A 21615-nucleotide genomic window follows, 5' to 3' on the forward strand; every position below is an offset into this window, starting at 1 on the left:
CTAGAGAAAATCGTTCTAAAATTCATATAGAACCACAAAAGACCCCAAATAGCCAAGCAATCCTGAGAAGAAAGAAGAAAGCTGGGGGGATTATGCTCCCTGACTTCAAGCTCTACTACAAAGCCACAGTAATCAAGACAATTTGGTACTGGCACAAGAACAGGCCCATAGACCAATGGAACAGACTAAAGAGCCCTGATATAAACCCAACCATATATGGTCAATTAATATATGATAAAGGAGCCATGGATATACAATGGGGGAATGACAGCCTCCTCAACAACTGGTGTTGGCAAAACTTGACAGCTACATGCAAGAGAATGAAACTGGATTATTGCCCAACCCCACATACAAAAGTAAACTCAAAATGGATCAAAGACCTGAATGTAAATCATGAAACCATAAAACTCTTATAAGAAAACATAGGCAAAAATCTCTTGAATATAAACATGAGCAAATTTTTCCTGAATGCATCTCCTAGGGAAAGGGAAACAAAAGCAAAAATGAACAAATGGGACTACATTATGCTAAAAAGCTTCTGTACAGCAAAGGACACCATTAGCAAAACAAAAAGGCATCCTACAGTATGGGAGAATATATTCATAAATTACATATCTGACAAGGGGTTAACATCCAAAATATACAAAGAACTCAAACACCTCAACACCCAAAAAGCAAATAATCCTATTAATAAATGGGCAAAGGATATGAACAGACACTTCTCCAAAGAATAAATTCAGATGGCCAACGGGCACATGAAAAGATGCTCCACATTGCTAATTATCAGGCAAATGCAAATTAAAACCACAATGAGAAATCACATCACACTAGTTAGGATGGCCACCAGAGAAAAGAATAAGAACAACAAATGCTAAGGAAGATGCCGAGAAAGGGGAACCCTCCTACACTGCTGGTAGGAATGTAAACTAGTTCAACTGTTGTGGAAAGCAGTATGGAGGTTCCTCAAAAAACTCAAAGTAGAAATACCATTTGACCCAGGAATTCCACTCCTAGGCATTTACCCTAAGAATGCAGCAGCCCAGTTTGAAAAAGACATATGCACCCCTATGTTTATTGCAGCACTACTTACAACAGCCAAGATACAGAAACAACCTAAGAGTCCATGAGTAGATGAATGAATAAAGAAGATGTGGTACATATACACAATGGATTATTATTCAGCAGTAAGAAGAAAACAAATTCTCCCATTTGTAACAACATGGATGGAGCTACAGGGTATTATGCTCACTGAAATAAGCCAGGCGGAGAAAGACAAGTACCAAATGATTTCACTCATCTGTGGAGCATAAGAACAAAGCAAAAACTGAAGGAACAAAACAGCAGCAGACTCACAGAACCCAAGAATGGACTAACAGTTACCAAAGGGAAAGGGATTGAAGCAAGGGGTGGGAAGGGAGGAAGAAGGGGAAGAAGGGGCATTACAATTAACGCACATAATTTAGTGGGGGAGCACAGGGAAGGCAGTATAGCACAGAGAAGACAAGTAGTGACTCTATAGCATCTTACTACGCTGACGGACAGTGACTGTAATGGAGTATGTGGGGAGGACTTGATAATGGGGAGAGTCTAGTAACCACAGTGTTGCTCATGTAATTGTATATTAATGATACCAAAAAAAAATCAACAATTTTTAAATCATTGTAAATTCAAGTACTTCTTTTCTTCTAAATTTTTACTTCATATGATGGTGAAGGCCTTATGTTTTATGAACAGGCATTCATGAGTACAGTATATCTTACAGACAAAACATTCACACAGGGTCTACCACGATTCTTCTGTAAACATAACTATTGTCTATCTACTGCTATCAACTGTAGGGTTGGAAGGCACTTTGAAACAGATGACTGATAAAAAAAAAAAAAGAAAATGCATCTTTCATTAAGACAGACCGCTGACAGTAAACGCTGGTTGTTAAGAATCCAAAGGATTTCCTAAATCTTATGTCCTATAATTTTTGCAGGCAGTCTGTGCTCTACATGGCTCTATGGCCATATTAATCTTTCATTCCAATATGTTTTCTTAGCTCAGCTGCGGTTTTTTCCAGTTGTTCAACGTTCTATTGCTATTGTCTTCCATTTGAAGTTTGCTCACCTGACAGTGCAAATGCTTAATCTCTTGTGCTGTACCTCTCTTTCCTTAATTTTTCATGGGTGTTTTTTTCTTCCTCAAGGAAATAAGTTTTTTCAATGACAGATCCTTTTACAGTTGTAATTTGATCCTTTAGCTTTGTAATGTCTTCCTGTACTTGTTTCACCTAGTTTCCTTCTGGATTTGGTAATCTTGTGTAAGTTCCTCTTTCAGTCATTAATTTTTTAACAAGATGTCATTTTTCATGGAGTTCAGTCATGAATGACCATTTGCTTTCTACCTCCCCGAAAATATCTTTATGCACTTTCATTTTTGCATAATATTCATTATATCTTAGCATGTGTTCCTCAAAGTCTTCTTGGGCTGCTTCTATGTCATATTTAAGCTTTACATTTGTAAAGATTTGATTTGAGTTTCCAGGTTTCCACTCGGAAGCTTGGTGTTTTCTATGGCAGCATCTTGATAAATTTGCCTTTGTTTCTTTAGTTTCTGCAGAAACAGATGCTATTTGTTTTTCAAGCTCATGAAATTCATTCTGCAAATGGAACAGAACTTCTTTTTTTCCGATGCTGATGTTTGTGATGGTTGCCGTGCGACTTGCTCCACAGCACCCGTTAACGAAGGTGGGTCGTGTTTGGCCAGAGCTGCTTCGGGAACCCCGACTCCTCCTTTCTCTGCTGACTGGCATTCTTCTGGGCTTCTCTTCCCCTTCCTGGTTCACCTTTCCTCCTGCCGCCCCGCTCCCTCCGGGGCCTGCCCGCCGCCCGGCCTCCGGCCCGCTGACCCGCCTGGCTCCGGTCACAGGGCCCTTGGGCGGCTCGGCGGGCCGCGCTGACCCGGACCTGCTGCTGCGGCGGCGGCCCCCGCGCCTCCCGGACTCCCCGCGCCCGCCGCCGCCCAGCCGTCGGCGCACCCGCCCTGCCTCCCCGCAGTCCTCCGGCCCGGCGGGCCCGGGCGTCGCGTCGGCGGCAGGTGGGGATCCGCCGGCCCGCGGTGAGAAGCGGAAGTGGGGGCGCGGGTTTGGCGGCGGGCGGCGCGCGCCCCCTCAGCCCTTTTGAAGCACCTCCTGCCCACCGCCTTCCCGACACCGCCCACCTCCTCCTCCATCCCCACCAGTGCTCCCAGCCGATGACTAATGTCTGGATCGCAGGGCTCAGCCTGGACTTTTCATCTCTGTCTCCATTTACACTTTCGTATTGAAAATCACTGATCTGTGAAGGCTCTAAACAGCTCCCTCTGTGCAGAGCGGGAACTCTGGATTCCTACGTCCAGCTGCCCGCCTGAATCTCCTGTTCCTTGCGAACCCAGCGTCACCCAACCAGAGCTCTTGATTCCCTACCCAGCGCCCTCCCAAATTCATTCCTCTTCCTTTTTATCAGCTTAACAAACAGCACCACCTTCCAAGCCAAAAATCTAAGCCTTTCTTACTTCATCTTTTTCTCAACCCCCACATCCAATCTTTTTTTTTTTTACAACATTTTTGATTATGGTATTACTGATATACACTCTTATGAAGGTTTCATATGAAAAACAATGCGGTTACTACAATCACCCATATTATCGAGTCTCCCCCCCTTCCCCCGTGCAGTCACTGTCCATCAGTGTAGTAAGATGCCAGAGTCACTACTTGTCTTCTCTGTGCCCTCACTCTTCTCTTAGGGAGAATCTGGAATAGTCACAGAGACAGAACAGAAGGCTAACCCACCATTTACTCATACCCAGCCCTGCCCTGTCCACACCTCTATCTGCTTCCTTGACCCCCATCTTATTTTGAAGCCAAATGCCAACAGTAATTTCCTCTTTAAGCATTTCAATACCCCACATCCAGTCTTGCAACATATATCACATCTCTCCACCTCGCGTCCTCTCCTTGACCCCACCTTATCCACCTCGTAACATCTCCTGCAGACCAAAAGGTCTGACTGATGGCCCCGCACCCACTTTGCCTGACTATAATGTAAGCTCCACCCAGCAGTCAGTAACCTGTTAAAAGTAGAAACCAGATTTCCTCGCTGCCTATTTAAACCTTCCCAGTGACATCCCATCACACTCGAGCCGAAATCCTAACTCCACGGCCAGGCTTGCCAAGCTCTGCCTGCTAGGACCCAGCCTCCCTCTCCACGCCATCCTGGGCTCTCCCAGGACGGTCCCCCGGCTCTGGTCAGCTTGCTCTCCTGGACCAGGTTGTTTCACTGTTGCTCCCTCTGCCTGTCTGCTGCCCCTCATCCAGGTGTCACCTTGAACACTACTGCTCTGAGACCCTTTGCTGCCCACTCAGGCTGACGTAGTTTGTAGCTCCTTGGATCTCTCCGCTTTAGTTTTCTGCACAGCAGGCCATTTTCTGGTTTGTGCATTAGGTATGGCCTGCCTTCCCCACAAGATGTAACTCTGAGAGCAGTCTTTGGCTTGCTCACCTCCACAGCCTCGGAACGTGGGGCAGTGATGAACTTGCAGAACACTCAATGGGACCCCGATGACTGGGGGTGACAGCACATCATCAGGAAGCTCCCAGGCACCAGCCCAGGGGTAGGGGGAACCCATATTATCTTGCCCAGCATGTTAGGGAATTGTAAGTAATCCTGCCACACAGTCATGCAGGACTGACATCCTCACCACTATGCACAGAAAACACTGCATACCTGGCACCAAATGTGAAGTGGTGGGTGGCACACGGACATTGAAAATGACCATAAAACCACTCACCGCAGCCCACCCGCTGCCCCAAGTGCCCTCAGGGGGCTGTGTTGCTTTGCTTCTCAGTCCTGCTTCCCAGCCCTTCCAGCACCTCCCAGGAGGTGAGTGGCAATGCCCTTTCTGATACAAGACACAGCACCTGTTTTCTTCCCTGCCGCATCCATGGTGGTGGAGGGAGGCGAGTCTTTGGTCCCTTCCATTCCTACCCTCCAGACAGATTCTGGCATGGTGGTAGCTGTTACCCGCCTGGACCGTCCAATCAGGAGTGAAGGAGGCATGGAAGCAGCTGGGCTTGGGGGGCAGGAGGGGAGACCAGAGACATCTCCTTTCCCTCCAGCTTCTAGGTCTCCCTTCTGGGGCCAGAGGATCACTTCCTGCCCCAAGCTGGCCTCCCAGTGGCCTTTCTGCTCACAGTCCTCCACCTCCCTCTATGCTCCATTGTTGCCTACTTCCTAGGAAGTGTCTCCACTCGTGTGTGTCTCTGCCTCTTACGAACCAGAACTATATTCCTTTCTCAGTCTCTGTTATTTTAAAAGTACAGTTCTGGAAGGGGCAGAAAGGTGCTATTTTTTTAAGTCTTCCTGCTTTTGTGAATACAGGTACCAGTGGAAAGCTTAGGGGAAGGAGTTGCTCATTTTCTCTGTCATTTATAAAAGGCCATTCAATTGCTTTCCAATGCACTCTTCTCTGATTTAAAATGATTTGGAGTGTCTTTTCATTTGCTATTTAGCCTTGTGATTTTCCTGTTCTGTAAAATGCCTGATCACATACTTTGCCCATTTTGTCATCTGAACTCCTCTTGGTTCCTGTTGATTTGGAAGATCTCCTTGTATACTGTTCCTTGATATTGCTGTTTTCCCCCAATCTGGCATCTGTCTGTCAGTGCTACTAGGTAGCCTTGATCAGAAATTCTTAGTTTGATATGGTCAAATTCATTACTTTTTGCCTTATAATTTGTGCTCTTTAAGTTTTATTTACAAAGTCTTTCTATACCTAAACCTTCTTCAATTGACTTTATAGTTTATCTTTCACATTTAAGTCTTAAACTTTTGAAAACTGCGTCTGGAATGGATCCAGTTTAATTTTTTTCTAAATTTAAATTTCATATAGAAATTGATTTGGGTTCCACCTTAACAAAGATTAAACTCCTGTCAAATGGAAGTCTGTCTCTGAGCTCCCTACTCTGTGCTATGGGTCCACCTGTCTGTATTTTTATCAAGACCACAATTTTTAATCACTATAGATTTGCAGTATGCCTTAATAACTGGCAAGGTAACTCTACACTGACAGCTATATCTTTAAAGAAATTGCTTGTTAACTCTCTCTCTTCTACCATGCAGAAGCAATATGATAATTCCAATGATCTATACATATATTCCAATATTAAATGGTCGCTTCCTATTTTCGTTGAGTGCAAATCATCACTGGTATAATATAAGGGGATTGAAGAAAGCTATTAATTGATAAATGATCGATTGATTCATTCAAAAATATTTATTAAGCCCCTACACTAAGGGCTAGCTGGGGCATTGTTCTAAAGGCTAGGGATAGAGCAGTGAATAAAAAACAAAACAAAATAAAAATCCTGCCTTCATGGGACTCACCTTGGAGTACTGTAAATCAGGAAATCATTCTAACAACCTTCCCTCCACCCAGTGTCTAAGACAGTTTGTCTAGGGAATAACCCAGCCAACTGTCTAGGGAATGCCTCTTCCCTTTAGGACCCTGGGTAAGTACCCACTCGGCCTTCTTGTGCAGATGTTTCATAAGAAGAATTAGCAACTATACTTATCATGGTGAGCATTTCATAATGTATATAATTGTTTTAATCACTATGTCGTATATCTGAAACCAACATAATAGTGTGTATCAACTATTATTCAATTAAAAAAAGATGAGAGCCCATCTTAACCTACAAATAAATGTTATTGTTTCTCCCAGGGTTTACAGGGAATCTAGATACATGAATTAATTTTACTCAAGACTTAATTTAAAAATAAAAGTCAATGTAATTAGGTTAAGAGAAATAACAGGTAGTTTCTTTCATCTCCACAGTTTAGTCATTGCTCTGATATTAAATAAAGATCTATAAAAATGAAGATACAATAGTGCTGCCATTAATATTTTAAACAATAAAATCGTTATTTTCATTATGTCTTTTAATATTGAAAATGAGACTGTATTTTACAGAAAACAACCTGAGAGTAAAAGAAATCTAGACAAATTCAAATCTGTGCTCTCACTCTAATCCTAGGCTCAAGGGTTAACATGGGAATTTTGGTAAGAAATTTCTCTGTAGTTGGCCTCTCCCAGCCAGAGGGTAATCACAAGATGATGGAGGTTCTCATTCTGCCAGACACTCTTCTTGAGGAGGGTTGAATAGAGTTTCGAGCACCGTGGAGGCTGCACTTTCATTTGCTCAGAAATCATCTCATAAAACCCACTTCAGATATCCTCACCAGTTTTAGTCACTCTAATATCAGAGAGCTGACTTGGGAGAGTTTTGTTTCTGATGCTCCAAAGAGGTGTGGGATGAGCGAGAATTGGGGTGGGTGGATGAGAAAATATGAAATGTGGAGCAAGCACATAAACTGGATGATCACTTTAGTATTTGTGAGAGGTGAAAACAGTGGGCTGGAATTGTTGTTAATGTTCTATGGCAAGTCCCACCGAGTGTACCTCCCTGTCGACAATGGGCTATGGGAGTATGAGGCTCGCTCTCTTTACAGATCTCTGGGGCTGCAGCACAGCTGGAGCTATACTTCGTTTGAGACACAGCAGGGAAATGGGACAAGGGTCATGCCATTGTAAAATCTACTTAGCATGGGTAAAAGGCCAGCTTCATTCTTTAACTTAATCTATGTGCTGTTCTTCCTCTTCTTCCAGCCCCTTAATCAATTAAGTAACTTTGTGTCCGGGATGAAGTATAAATGAGCCTATGTGGATAAAGAATGTTGAGATATAGATTAACACAGCCACCTAAATAACCCTATTCTCAAAACAAAATTTCAAAGGAATTATGAATCAGCTGTATACATCATGCTTTACGCTGACCCTACCCAAAAGGCCCTATAAGCCCCAGGCCCTAAACCCTTAAGCATGTCTCCCCTCTGAGGCTGCCTGCACACCTGAGTATGTACTGTCTTATGTCAAATAAACACTCTTGTTGCAAAAGCCGACTGCTCTTGTCTCTGAACTGTTTTCCACGATAAAGACAAGGAGTCTCCAACCTCCACTTCCGGTGGTAAATGTCTTTGTCATTTTGCTATTTCATTCAGCTTTCTAGTCTTTACAGCAATCCTCTTCTCTCTCCCTGTTTTATCTCAGACTAGTAGGGAAGTGAAAAGTTCTCAGAACATAAACTCGCTCCATGGCTCCACCAAATCCTAGGGTGGCAGGGATATAATTCTCACACCATGCAGATAAAGCAGGCACTGGATGCCAGGTGGCCCTGGCTTTAGGAGTTGGCAAGGGATCTTCCCTATGTTGAGCAGGAGTTCGGTGAACTTCTCTTTTCTCCCTCTGTTCTTCCTTGCTCTCTACTGCCTGCAGGGCTACTGCTATTTGCTTCTATTCTTGCTTTGATGAATTCATTTCTTGCTGGCATTTGTCTGGTTGAGAATTCTTCCCTGATCAGAGTCAGGAACCCTCCCCAATCCAGGTTGAGGTTTCACCTAGTGTGCAGGGAGAGACCTCCCCAGGCACAGCTGCCCACCAACACTTTGATCTCTCTGGGCCTCAGTTTCCTCTTTGTAAAGACAGGAGCACACTCATACGGAAGCCTCCAAAGGCAGAGATCTGTGGATGCTGTCAAGCATACTAAGTGCCTTCCTCCACACCTTGCTCTGAGCCTGGCACCTGGACAAATTCTTTGACTGCCTCGTCTCCTGAAACCTTCATGATATGCCTATGAGGCTGGAACACTGTTTTTGTTTCACAGAAGGCTAAGCTGAGGCTTGGAGAGCTTGCACAAAATGCAACAAGATTCAGGATAGGGACCGTGACCATGTTTTCTGAACCTGTCTCTTCATTAGGGTTCTCCAGAGAAACAACCAGTAGAGGGTGTGTGTGCGCATCTATCTGTATCTATCTATGAAGACAAAGACTGATTTGAAGGAAATGGCTCACATGATTGTGGAGGTTGGCAAGTCTGAAATCTGCAAGGTGAGCTGGCAGGTTGAAGAAAAGAAAGAGTTGATTCTGCAGCTCAAATCCAAAGGCAGTCTGGAGGCAAGCTCCTTCTTCATAGGGTGACCTAAGTGTCTTCTCTTAAGGACTTTAACTGATCAGACAAGGCCCATCAACACTATGGAGCATAATCTGCTCTGCTCAGGGTATACTGATTTAAATGTTAATCACATTTACAAAACACAGCAACATTCAGATGTTTCACCTGGATACTATGGCCTAGCCAAACTGACACAAAATTAACCATCACAGTTTCCATGATTGTTAGATGCACCATTAAGGTAAAAAAGCGTTAAGAACAAAGGTAAGTTGCCAAGTAAATTATGACCCTATACTTTTGTATCACTTCTAGTTTTCATTCTGTACTTATATTTAGACAGAGGTTTCCTTCAAATATCACTCTTGTGCAAACATGAAAAGAAAAAAAGTGAATAAAACAAATTGGTTATGACTTCTTGGAAGTTCCACTTCATAGCTGCTCATCCATGGCTGCGCCTTCCCCACCATCATGTCCTGTGACCTCAGGAGCACAGGGGCTGTCAGAGTTGCCTCTGGGACTTTATTCCAAGCTGCCAATCCTCTTCCGCAAGCTGAGTGGTGGTGTTTTCTTGCTTAGGGTGCGCTGAGTGAGCTTTTTGTATGTATGGCATTTACAAAACAGAACAAAATTCATCCACCTTTAGGGGCTTCCTTCGTTAGCACTTGATTATCAGCACATCACTCACTCATTCCTCATGAGCAAGGAAAGGCAGAACTGTGGTCATTTCTCAACAGCACTTGTTCCATTACTAAGATACCTGACTGCTGCTGCTCTGTTCCCTTGTCTTTGTGCACACACAGCACTCTCTCTCTTTAACACAAAGCATCATTCTTCTGAAGGCATTTTAACCAGCAAATCAAACTCAACACATGTAAACTAGTGGTGCCACAGACTGATCAAGTTTGCACAAATGACCAGTCACAACTGCCAACTGAACCTCAGTGGTGGCACAACTCACAGCAATTTGGGGGGGAGGGTGATAAAATGTGGGGGATAAGTGCATCTGAGAATCAATGAAGCACTGTCTTTCTTATTATTACTGCAACTTGTCTATTAGAGACACAGAATCCTCCAAGTTGGCTGCCCCCCATCAGGGATCACAGTCCTTACCGGAGGCTGGAGCCTCTTTAGGCAGCTGCTCCTTCTCTGCCCACTCCCCACCCCTCATGCTTTGTTACAGATATGAGCCTGCCTCAGTTTCCCAGACACAGAGCCCTCCCCACTGCCTCACTGTCACTCAGGCATCCTCCTCTCCCCGGGAACACGTAACTCCCAGGTGGACTGGGACTCCAAGTGACAAATCTGGGGACTATGAACATTTTTAAGAGCTGTTTAGGCAGAGACTCATCCAGTGAGCATGAAACAACCCAGAGAGGGGCAACTTTATCATCCATATCTACCCAATATATTGCCCAATATGTTATTAATAATAACTCTTAATTTCTAGCTGAAATTTCATTATTTAAACATATGTTATCTCCCTTATATAGACTGACCACGCAGCCTGAATACATCTCCTCACTGTATTCCCAAAGCTATGTATTCTCATAATGAAAGTATTTAATTATATTTAACCTAGACCCTGGAAGCAAAGGCTCTCTTCTTTAATCTTCAACCAGTTTCAAAGTGTGCATTTGGGGTTCCTCGGCATCAGCTATGGTTTGAGGAAACGGCTCCGTGACTCACAGCACAAGCTGGGCTGCTCTGAGCACATCCCCTTTCCTTAAGACGCGGGCCCGGGCTGGGCCGGGGTGGCGGCTGGGCTGTGTTACACAGCCATGGCCACCCACTGACACAGCTGCGAGGAAAGCCTCATGCCCCCGACGACCCCGCTGAGCACTCTTCCTCTTTCCTCCATGTCACAGAAGAAGGGACCATACTGGCACCATGCCCATTAGATTCAAGGCATTTCTGGAGTGTTCTAGGTCAAAGCCAGTCTTTGGGGCCACCCAAAAGAACCTGAGTCTGATTACCCCAGTTTTCCAGTCCATGTTATTACCCCCAGGGAGGCCTTCCTTGCCAGCAACTCGAAACCCCACTCAGATCCACCCCCTCCCCACCCCCCGTGCCCTGGCTTCGCTCTCGGTGCCCTCCCCTCCAGTGAGAGGACATGCCCCACCAGGCCAGGCCTCGGGGCGCCCAGCCCCGCCATGATGCACAAACACCCGGATTCCTCCGGTTCCATCTGTACATCACAATATTTGGACTCAAAGGGAAGTTACCTGCTTTTTGACACACATTCTATCCCAAACTTGGATTTACGTTTACAAAAGTTAGATTAAGTTCCCTTCCAAAATCAGGGATTTGCTCCTACTGTTCTAAGGAAAAATGCATGCACGTCTGTTACCAAGCACTGTGTGGGTTTGCTGGGGCTGCTGTAACAAGATACCACAGACAGGCTAACTTAAACAAAATACTTTTTTTTTCTGAGTTCTGAATGATGTACATCCAAGATCCAAGTGTTGGCAGTTCGGTTTTTCTGAGGCCTCTCTCCTTGGCTGCCTTCTCTCTGTGTCCCTTCCAGATATTTTCTTGGTGTGCATGCATACCTGGTGTCTCTCCCTCTTCTTATAAGGACACTGATCATATTGGCTTAGGGTCCCACACATATGACCTCATTTAACTTTAATTGCCTCTTTAAAAGTCCTCTCTGCAAATACAGTCTCACTGGGGGTTAGGATTTCAACAGATGAATTTCAGGGGACACAATTCATTCCATAACATGACCCTCCCAGAAATTCTGAGATGGAGGTGGTCACTGAGATAAAGGTGGCCCATGAGCTGCCTGCCGTCATGCACAGAGTTCATTCTTTCATTCAACAAGTGATTGAGTGCTACCTGATACCTGTGTATGCCTGCTGTTCTGGGCACCTGAGGTGTGGCCATGGACCAGCCAGAGCAGACTTCCCATGTTCATGCACTGGGGGTGTGGGTGATGGAGGAAAACATGAAGTACGAGGGCAGCTCCTGGGCCCCAGCTGGCATTTACGGAGACCCTCAGACAGGGCAGGGCACGGAGGTGGAGAGTACTGGGTCTGAGCTCTGCTCTTTCTCCTGCTTACTGCACCAGTCCATCAGGGAAGAACAAACACCTCAGAGAGAAGGGCCAGGAGTAAAGCTGCCACATAAGTGCCCAAAGTAGACAGGAGACTTGCAAGACAGCTGGTGACTCCGAGCACAGCGAACAGAAGCATCAGCCTCTATGTTCTGGTCCCCCAGCCCACACAGCCTGCAGAGCCCAGAGGGACGCTCCACACAGGGGTTCCGGCCACAGCTGAGACACACTGAGCCTAGGGAACCCGCTGCTGTGAAAGTGGGTAGGAAGCAACCTGCTCCTTGTCTGGAGGGAGCTACGGTCTCACCTCTTGAGATCACCACTTGAGTAAATAACTCTGAGACAAGACTTGAGTGAAAATGCACTCAGTCCCACAGAGGTACATGTAGTTAGTTAGGTATGCTGGGACAGCAGAGGGCCTGTTGAGATGAGATAGATGGCCACAGGGCTTCAGTAAGATATGTGGTGCAGAGGGCCACGTGGTGAGAAGGCAGCCACATGAGGGTCTGGAGAAAGAGTTTCCGAGGAGAGTGAACATCGGGTGCAAAAGTCTTAAGCCAGGGGTGGTTTCTGGAACAGAAATGCAGGAGTGGCTGGCATGGAGAGGAAGGGCAAAGAGGAGTCTGGATGGGACACAGAGCTGGGCTGTGTGGGCCTGCAGGCCACAGGCAGCGTGCTCCATTCTGGGCATGACAGGAGGCCGCCAGAAGGGCTAAGAGAAGCACTGTCCTTCTAATCTGTGTCATTGAAAGGTTTCTCCAGCCATGGTGTAACAATGGGACATGCAGGAGCTGGAGTGGAAACAGAATGATGGTCGGGGCCAGTGAGGCGTCCAGGCAATGAATGATGTGATAGATTTAGGGTGGTAAAGGGGATCAAAGCTCATCAGTCTAATGGTGACAACAAGAGCGGTTATCAGCTACTACCTGCTGAGTAGCGATCCACTGCCTATGTTGGTGATTTGCACAAACTTTCCCTTTTTGATCCAAATGGTAGCCCCAAAGCTACATTTTTATTCTCAATTTGCAGACAAGAAAATACAATCAGAGAGAAAAGGGAGAAGCTCCATCAACTGGCTCCTAAGCAGTGGGCTTGGGGCTGGAATCCAGACCTTCTGGCTCATGCCTGTTTTCTCCCAACAACCTGCTGCTGTTCAACTTGGGACTTGGGGCTTCCGTTCAGCCAAGGGGTCACAGGTCTGGAGAGGCAAGAGGCCGAACAATATGGGTGGACAACTAGTATGTGAAGGAGCAGGCTGGCAGGACGTTGTTACTCAGGCAGAAATCTGGCTGTGATATTAGGAACATGTGTCCCACTTGGGGCTGATGATGATTAATGATGCAAGGTACCCAATGTACACTGAAAACCCACCCTGAACATGAGCACACCGTCCTGCCAGGAAGGCTGGTTAACAAATGGGAGCATTCGGTACCAGACCCAACAGTCTTGCCTCTTGTTGATGCTGAGAGACTCAGAGGAGGGGTCTTTGGCTGTCCCACAGGACTTGCAGGGTCTGTCAAGCATAGTGACAGTGCTGGTTTGCACTCACGCCATATTTAACACTTTATAACACACTGCCACACTTTTCCTCATGTGAGCCTCACAACACGCACTGGTAGATATGCTTAGCCCTCATTTTACAGGTAAGGAAATCAAGATTGAGAGTGATTAAGTAATTTGCCCAGGGGAAAACAGGAAGTTACAGAAAAATGGCTCAAATGCAGGTCTGACTCCACTGTCTGTAGAACCTGCTTTCTGTTGATACACCCATTCCATCTACCAACCCACCTATCCATCTACCGACCTACCCTTCCTCTCATTGATTCTACTAGACACCTTCTGGGTGACTGGTGGGTAAGAGTTTGAGCAACTCAGCAACAAGACCCCGGCCTCACGGACTTAAAGGCCACCTGGAGACATGGTATGTTCATGTGTTCACAGAGGACTCAGATCTAGGGGCACACCAGGTAACGTCTCGGGAGCCGTGTCAAAGAACCAGGAGGACCTGAGGGGTGGAGATGGGCTTGGAAGAGGGCACAAGGAAGAAAGGAGCCCTAACTACATCTCCAAGCCAAGCACTGCTTGCTGCCAGGACGATGATGGCCTAGGGACAGGCCTACCTTATTCCCTGCCAAAGCCAGGCAGCTTTCCACCTGCAGCAAGAGGACCCTTCTGGAAACACAAAGGGCATCCTGTTCTTTGTGGGCACAAAAAACCATCAATGTTGGAGCTAGAGGGTATTATGCTCAGTGAAGTAAGCCAGGCAGAGAAAGACAAGTATCAAATGATTTCACTCATATGTAGACTATAAGAATAAAGAAAAAACTGAAGGAACAAAACAGCAGCAGACTCACAGAACCCAAGAATGGACTAACAGTTACCAAAGGGAAAGGGACTGGGGAGGACGGGTGGGAAGGGAGGAATAAGGGGGAAAAAGGGGCATTACGATTAGCACACATAATGTAGTGGGGGAAAACGGGAAAGGCAGTATAACACAGAGAAGACAAGTAATGATTCTATAGCATCTTACTACGCTGATGGACAGTGACTGTAATGGGTAGGGGGAGTCTAGTAACCATAATGCTGTTCAAGTAATTGTACATTAATGGTATCAAAAAAAAAGAAACCCATCAATGTTCCCATCACTCAGCTCCCAACCTGAACCGAGAGCCCTGCTTAGTGCAGCCGGGGCTCCTCCTGCTCTGCTCCAGCCACGGGGCCTCTGCTCAGGCTGCTCCTACTTTCTGAGTGCTCTTTTCCCCCCTCTTTACCTTGTTAGCATCTACTCATCCTTCAGGTCTGAAAATAATGGCCACTTCCTCAAGGAAGCCTTCTGAGATTGCCACGGCTTGCTCTGTCCATCTCTTTCTGCTGCTCCCACAGTCACCATTTTATGCATTTGAGTGGTAATTGGCCCTACCAGGGGGGCAGATGCTGTGTATTTTATCAGCGTGTCCCACACATTCCAGCAGAGGTTGGAGGGGAGGATCGGTGAATGGGTGGGTCAGTGGATGGACTGGCAGACCGGCATTCCCTGAGGCAGCTCCACCTTTGGTCCGCTATGCCGTGGCTGTCTGCAGGAGGGTCAGGAAGGGACTGGAAATGCCCCGGCCATGAAGGCATGGGGCCTGCGCAACTCAGCTCAGCACATTGTCTGTTCCCAGACACAAGGCCCCAGGGGCCCCACACTATTGCATGCAAGGCTCCGTTAGACAAGCACACCTTGGTCCAGCCAAGGAGAGGCTGGGACACCTGTGTGCAGTGTCTTGGTGGCCCAGAGTCCTACCCCTGCTGTGCTTGGCCAGGGGGCCAGACCAGGGAAACTGGGTTTTGAGCTTCCACAGGTTGGACATCACTGGGGCTCTTTGGGGCCACCAGTAAGTGTATGCACGGTCACAGATACAGCCGGTAGGAACCGAGCAGCTGGCTCATCCCATGGCCCCACAGCTGGCTACTGACATCGGTGACCCCATCACACTTGGTGGCAGTCCAGGCTCTTCAGGGCCTCCCTGAGGCCCTGCATTCCAGCTGTGCAGAGCTGTGTCCAGGGCCGAATACTGCCTCTCCATTCACAGGGCCCTCCGGCTCGGAGAAGCCTTTTGCAATGGGAACTTCAAGTTCCTCCTGTCCTTTAGAGAGAGATAAGCTGGGAAGGAAACACTACCCCTGGTTCACAGCCAAGAAAATCTAGGTCTCGGGCTTCTTTGGTTCATTCTAAGACCCCTGACCAGTGGGTGATCGAACTGTTTGTTTGCTGTCTCCTGCTAGAGAGAGCCCAGAAGGGAGGGAATCTGGGGAGTTTGGTTTGGAGGCAGCCCAGGGGTCGGGGCAGCTCCTGCGTGCTCCCACCTGTCCTGTGGCTGGCCTGGGTGACAGGGAGCACCTGTCTCCCCTGAGAGCCACCAGGTGCTCTCTTCCCTCCTGGCCTCCTGTCACCCAGAGCACAAGGCTGCTTGGCTTCACCTGCTGGCCCTGCCCAGGCGCCATCCTGCTTGTTCAGTGGTAAATGCTCCAGCAATTGTTCATAGGAGAACTAATTGTAGGATGGAGTTTCTGGCCATATCTTCTTTCCAGAACAATTTGTGGAAACCTGATTCTTTTCTGTTTAAATAATGAGGCTGCTGGATAATGCTGAACATTAAGCTCTGTGTGTATGTGTCTGCATTTCTTGTGGTGGTGGTTTCCTGGTTTACTCATTTCTCTGCCTCACCATTTAGAGGCCCTGGAAGTGTGCCTCCAGGACGCGTGGAGGGGTCCACACGCTGGCTGCCCAGGGGCTCCTGTGCACATGGGTGGGGCTCCTCCCCGTGACCCCCAGCAGGGGTAGATCTGTTTATGGACACTGTGGCTCTCTCTAGCAGGAGACAACAAACAAACAGTTCGATCACCCACTGGTCAGGGGTCTTAGAATGAACCAAAGAAGCCCGAGACCTAGATTTTCTTGGCTGTGAACCAGGGGTAGTGTTTCCTTCCCAGCTTATCTCTCTCTAAAGGACAGGAGGAACTTGAAGTTCCCATTGCAAAAGGCTTCTCCGAGCCGGAGGGCCCTGTGAATGGAGAGGCAGTATTCGGCCCTGGACACAGCTCTGCACAGCTGGAATGCAGGGCCTCAGGGAGGCCCCGAAGAGCCTGGACTGCCACCAAGTGTGATGGGGTCTCACAGTGTCCATAAACAGATCTACCCCTGCTGGGGTCTCCCTGGGACAGTCCCTGGGCCCGGTTCTGAGCCGCTGCTTCCCAGGCCAGTAGGGGCACGTCACCATGGGTACATAAGACATTTTCTTAAAGTACGTTAAATTGCGTTTTTGGAGAAACAGTTATATTTTTAAAGTATATTTTTAAAAAAATCAAACAAATTAGAGGAAACATGATCTACTTTGTGGGTGCTAGAATTTTCTGAGGATAAATTGTAGTGACTGAGTGTGTGTGTGTGTGTACAGGAATATGAGGTTTACTGTTCAATTGTTTTCAATCCAGGACTAAAAACCAAGAGAAATCAGGATGATTTTAAATACTATACCTATGCTGTGTGGTTAATGGTTCTTTATATAAGTACATAAATAGAATACAATAATGTTATAAATATGTATATCTATATTATAACATGATAATTAAAGATGAGGTCATATACATAAAATATATAAACAAACACAGCACGGGTTCAGGATAAATACAGTATGCACAACCATATATTTATATTATACTCAAGTAACACTATTTTAGTGCCACATAACCTCCATGAACCAACATGTAGTTATCTTCCATTAAGCTATCTATAGCTTCTGTAAGACATAATTAAAGAAGTACAATAATATTCAGTCTCATATTAAGCTTAACTATGTCAATATCATATTAGAAGTAACTATTCATGAAATAAACTTGACGTTATTAAAATTCAGTCCTGCTGTAGCACATCTGAGATGCAGGAATAAGTAGGCTTGAGGTACATGAATATCTTACACCTTTTTTAATGGATTAACTCCTTTTATAAAAAAATTAAGAAATGAAGTCATAGTTCTTTCCTTTTTTACTCTTTATTTGAAATGCAGTCACCAGCTCTTTGCTACTAGAATACTACATAAATTATTTCAGGTCAAAACCTTTCAGGCCTGAAGTGAACCCCTACTGGGAGTCGGTGCAAACACTGTTGGGGGCTGTCAGGTTTTGCAACTTTCCAGAGTTAAAGAGATGCTCATAAATCACAAATTTGAGAGGTGCCCTCCCAGGCTCTCTTGGCACCCATTCGGCTACAGGACAGATGAATCAGTGGACAGGCCTATCCACTTACTTTTGTGGGTAAAATTTTAATTGAGCAGGGCATTCCAAGGCCAATGAAAATAATACAGTTGAAAGCCACTAATCCACACAACCAATAATCGTGTTCTAGAGGATACAGAAGCTCAAAGTGGCCCCCGTCACCAGGGCACTAAGCAGCAAACTCCAGATTGGGACCAGCATTTCTGAAGTGGCCAGAAATATCTTGCCTCCATGCCATGCGGCCTGCTGCTCAGGACACAGGGATAAAAACATCTTTCTACATCAGCCTTCAACATCACTTTCAACCCTTAAGTAGAACAGTAAAGTCATTTGCTAAAGTGTCATTTTCCTTTTATCTCTCCTCCATTCACAAAACATTTCTTAAAACTTGTGTATTATAAGCTTGTTTCTTATTGTCACCACAACACTGATGGCACAGGTTTCCCAGCAAATCCACCCAGACGCACCCCTTTCTGAGCTCTGGGACTCCACTGGGCTTGTCTTCCCCAGGACATGGGGGGAAAGCCAGCACTCTTTTTGGAAGCCGTCCTGCCCCTCAGTTGGTGGGGCTCCGTGAGGAACAGGATGCATTTATTTTCCCTAGGTGCTGCCTATCGCTAACCTCAGAGCATTTTAACTGCAACTTGAAAAACTGTCTCTCGGACATCTACCTCCCTGTTCTCAGCTTCTGCAACTGCAGTGAGTCCCATGACACTCCACTGTGAGGATAAGAGAGCAATGCCCCTTGCAGCTGATGTCCAGAGCATGGCTGTGCTGGCGAGGCTGGGCCAAGGTGAAAAGCTGGTGGGAACTACATCCACAAGAAGATCCTTCAAGATACACAATGGAAGAAGCAGTGAATTCTCAGCCCAGAGTGGCATAATCCAACTCAACATGCCTGCCATGGAAACCTGAAGCTTCCCCATGGCTGCAGGTCAAGGAAGTGACAGTGGATGACAAACCTAATCCCCTTATTGGAGAGTAGGACAAAAGCTTCCCTAAACTGTAATAGAGTAGAGAGTCAAAGAGGTAGGAGGCAAGCACACTGTACTGCTGAAAGTGAAATGAATTAATTTAATCTAGTTACATCCTGGTGCAGTCCTCAGCGTTTGCCTGCCATTTACTCCCAAGCTCCAGGATGGCTTCCAAACTCTTTTAGTAGCAGACCCTTCTTTGAATGAAATTGCACATATAGTTGGAAATAAACCTGCAGAGAGGGGTGGGAGGGAGGTTCCCTTCTCCTACCCCACATGCCTCCCTAAGTATGTTGGGGAAAGCCCCTCGGCTGCAGCCCAAATAAACCCAGCTCTCCCTGGGCTCCTACCTCCACAATTCATGGGGAACACTCAGGCCCTACCCCAATGCTCTGAACCAGAAATTCCCCAAGGAACTTCTCCCTCCCCGAAGCTCCACCCTCGCTGGACAGGACTCAGGGGTTGTATCCACTCTGCCCTCCACCACTGCAGTGAGCCAGTCCAACTGCAGAAACCGACCTCAGTCAGCAAGGAGACCTCGCTCACCCTGGGGTGGGGCTAGGGCAGCAGGGTGGGCAGACCTGCACAGATAGGGGAGCCATCAAGGCAGGGGCTCTGTAAACACCACCCCAGGCCTGGACATCGCCTGCTGGCACACCCACCACACAGGATGAGAGTGTAAGACATTTCAACCCTATGGGCCCCGGGGAAGGGCAAACCCCTTTCAGACCACTTTGGCTCAAGCACTGACTAGCTATTTCTGTTGAAATCTAGGAGAACCGCTCATAAAATGCACAAAAGCAATTGTTAAAGGAATAACAGTCATGAGAAGTATCTATTTGCCCCACCGACTGTGTTGGGAGGCCTGGGAAGACAACAGGCATCAGAAAGTGGCTGCGTGTTGAGGCCCCTCACCCATCAGGCGTCCCGACTAAAGAACCCTTAGAAACTGCCCATGAGCCACCCTTGACCTTTTCCTCCCCCTAAACTGGGCTGAAGGAGGAAATGCTTTCTATGACCACCTGCTAAAAGGGCCGAGCCTGCTTCATTCCCCTTGTCCCTGAGGGGGAGGAGGAACCAGGATCAGTTTAAAGGCAGGAAGTCAGCCCACTGAGACCCTGCCTGCCCCAAGGCTACCATGTGCAGAAGGAGTATGAAGCCTTGGTTTTAAAGAATTGAAAAAGACCAGGCAAGTGCAGGCACCTTGTAACCTAGAGAGAGTGGACAGCTCAGCATGAACCTGCACTGCCAGGCACGTGCAAACACAGGCTTGGTGCAGACAGACCCGGACCCCTCCTGCCTCTCCCTTGGGGCCCAGAGGCCTCCCTGAACACCTGTGATGCCGGCCTACCTTGCCCGGCCCTATACACAGGAAGGGCCGGACACTGGTACTGGGCTGGTGTCTGGTCGATGGGTGCTCAGCACACACGCGTGTCTCCTTCCTCCCTTCTCTCGGGAATGGGCAGTGGTAACTGCTCCTGCCGAACAGGCACACGGCCAGAGAACATGGCAGTGTGGCCTCCAAAGGGAGGCTTGTGACTTAGTAAAAGGTCACCTGAAGAGAGGCACATGTAGGATCTAACAGATTTACATTTGGCAAAACCCAAGACCCAATTACATCACAGTTAGTGCCTTTACTTACAGACAGATGTGTGTAAAAAGACTAACAGACTCACAGGAAGAGAGGGTGTGGTCTCAACCTCAAGGTTCCCTTGAATGGCCCCCAAGGGCTTCCTCTGTAACACTGACAGCCAAGAGACAGTTTAGGCTGTCCTGAGATCTCCCTCCTCCAAAACCTAACAAAATGAACAACAAATATCTACAGTTCATTAAAGAAAACACAGTTAAAATACACCCTCAGCTATAGAGCAAGGGAAGAGACCAGAGTAAGATGAACATTTCCGAGACTCTCTCTGGCTGCCCAAAACTGCCATAATGTATTATTTAAAATAAATTTTATGAAAGTTTCTGTGTGACAATACATCAAAATGTAGTATAAAGATTTGGGAATTTTCTACAAGTTCAGAATGCATTCCAACTAATCTATCATGATCACAGCCACAAAACTATGAATTGTTTTATACAAAACTATCATTGGCTTCCAATCCCTAAGTAACTTGAGGTTCATTTTGTCCAGAGAACTATGATCATTTTCTACCATCAATAGTCTGGGTAAGATTTTTTTTTTGCTCATGTTAACACAGTTTTCTAAGTCTCGTTCAATACTCCAACAACACATGGCTTGTCTTGCAATAATCAGTGTGTCTCTGGACAGAAACGTTCCCTGGAATCTCACTAATATTACTTCCAGGAGTTCAAAGATACACATATGCACAAAGGAGAGATTTTCTTGTGAGTGAGTAAGTCTCAAATCTCTCAGCAATGCATTTAAGAGGAGACCATCCAAGCCAACCTCTTAAATCCATTGGCAGATGAGGCAAAGTTCAATTTAGTCTGTTTAATATAGTAAACCACACATCAAGACTTCTATGAGAAAAAAGTTCTATTCCAATGTTTGCTGACTCCCTTCAGAGCCCCCTCCCTGGACGGCCCGCTGAGAGGCTGTGTACCCACAGAGGCCGCTGCTGGGCCTGGCTGGGTGCAAACGCTAGTAGCTCATGTCTCTCCATTAGCACTAGCACCTATGTCCCTTGTCCTGGGATCATGTAGAGAAAGCAGTTCCTCTCATTAAAAAGAAAGATAATTTATCAAAGTGTGTAACCAATTAAAGTGACCACAGAGCATTACACAATGCAGCATAATGTTAAACCAGGAGGAGTGCGCCTCCTGCTGGAGAG

The 21615-nt window shown here is 46.6% G+C and overlaps 1 protein-coding gene and 1 pseudogene across 4 annotated transcripts in view; both read right to left on the reverse strand.

Annotated features, from left to right (window-relative positions):
• Positions 1–21615, reverse strand: part of OTUD7A (OTU deubiquitinase 7A) — a 344700-nt gene that overhangs the window by 264096 nt on the left and 58989 nt on the right. The gene's annotated exons all lie outside the window — the stretch shown is intronic.
• On the reverse strand, positions 2015–4650 carry LOC118908773 (coiled-coil domain-containing protein 122-like; annotated as a pseudogene).

The sequence above is a fragment of the Manis pentadactyla genome, chromosome 18 (assembly GCF_030020395.1).
Source record: "Manis pentadactyla isolate mManPen7 chromosome 18, mManPen7.hap1, whole genome shotgun sequence".
Classification (NCBI taxonomy): domain Eukaryota; kingdom Metazoa; phylum Chordata; class Mammalia; order Pholidota; family Manidae; genus Manis; species Manis pentadactyla.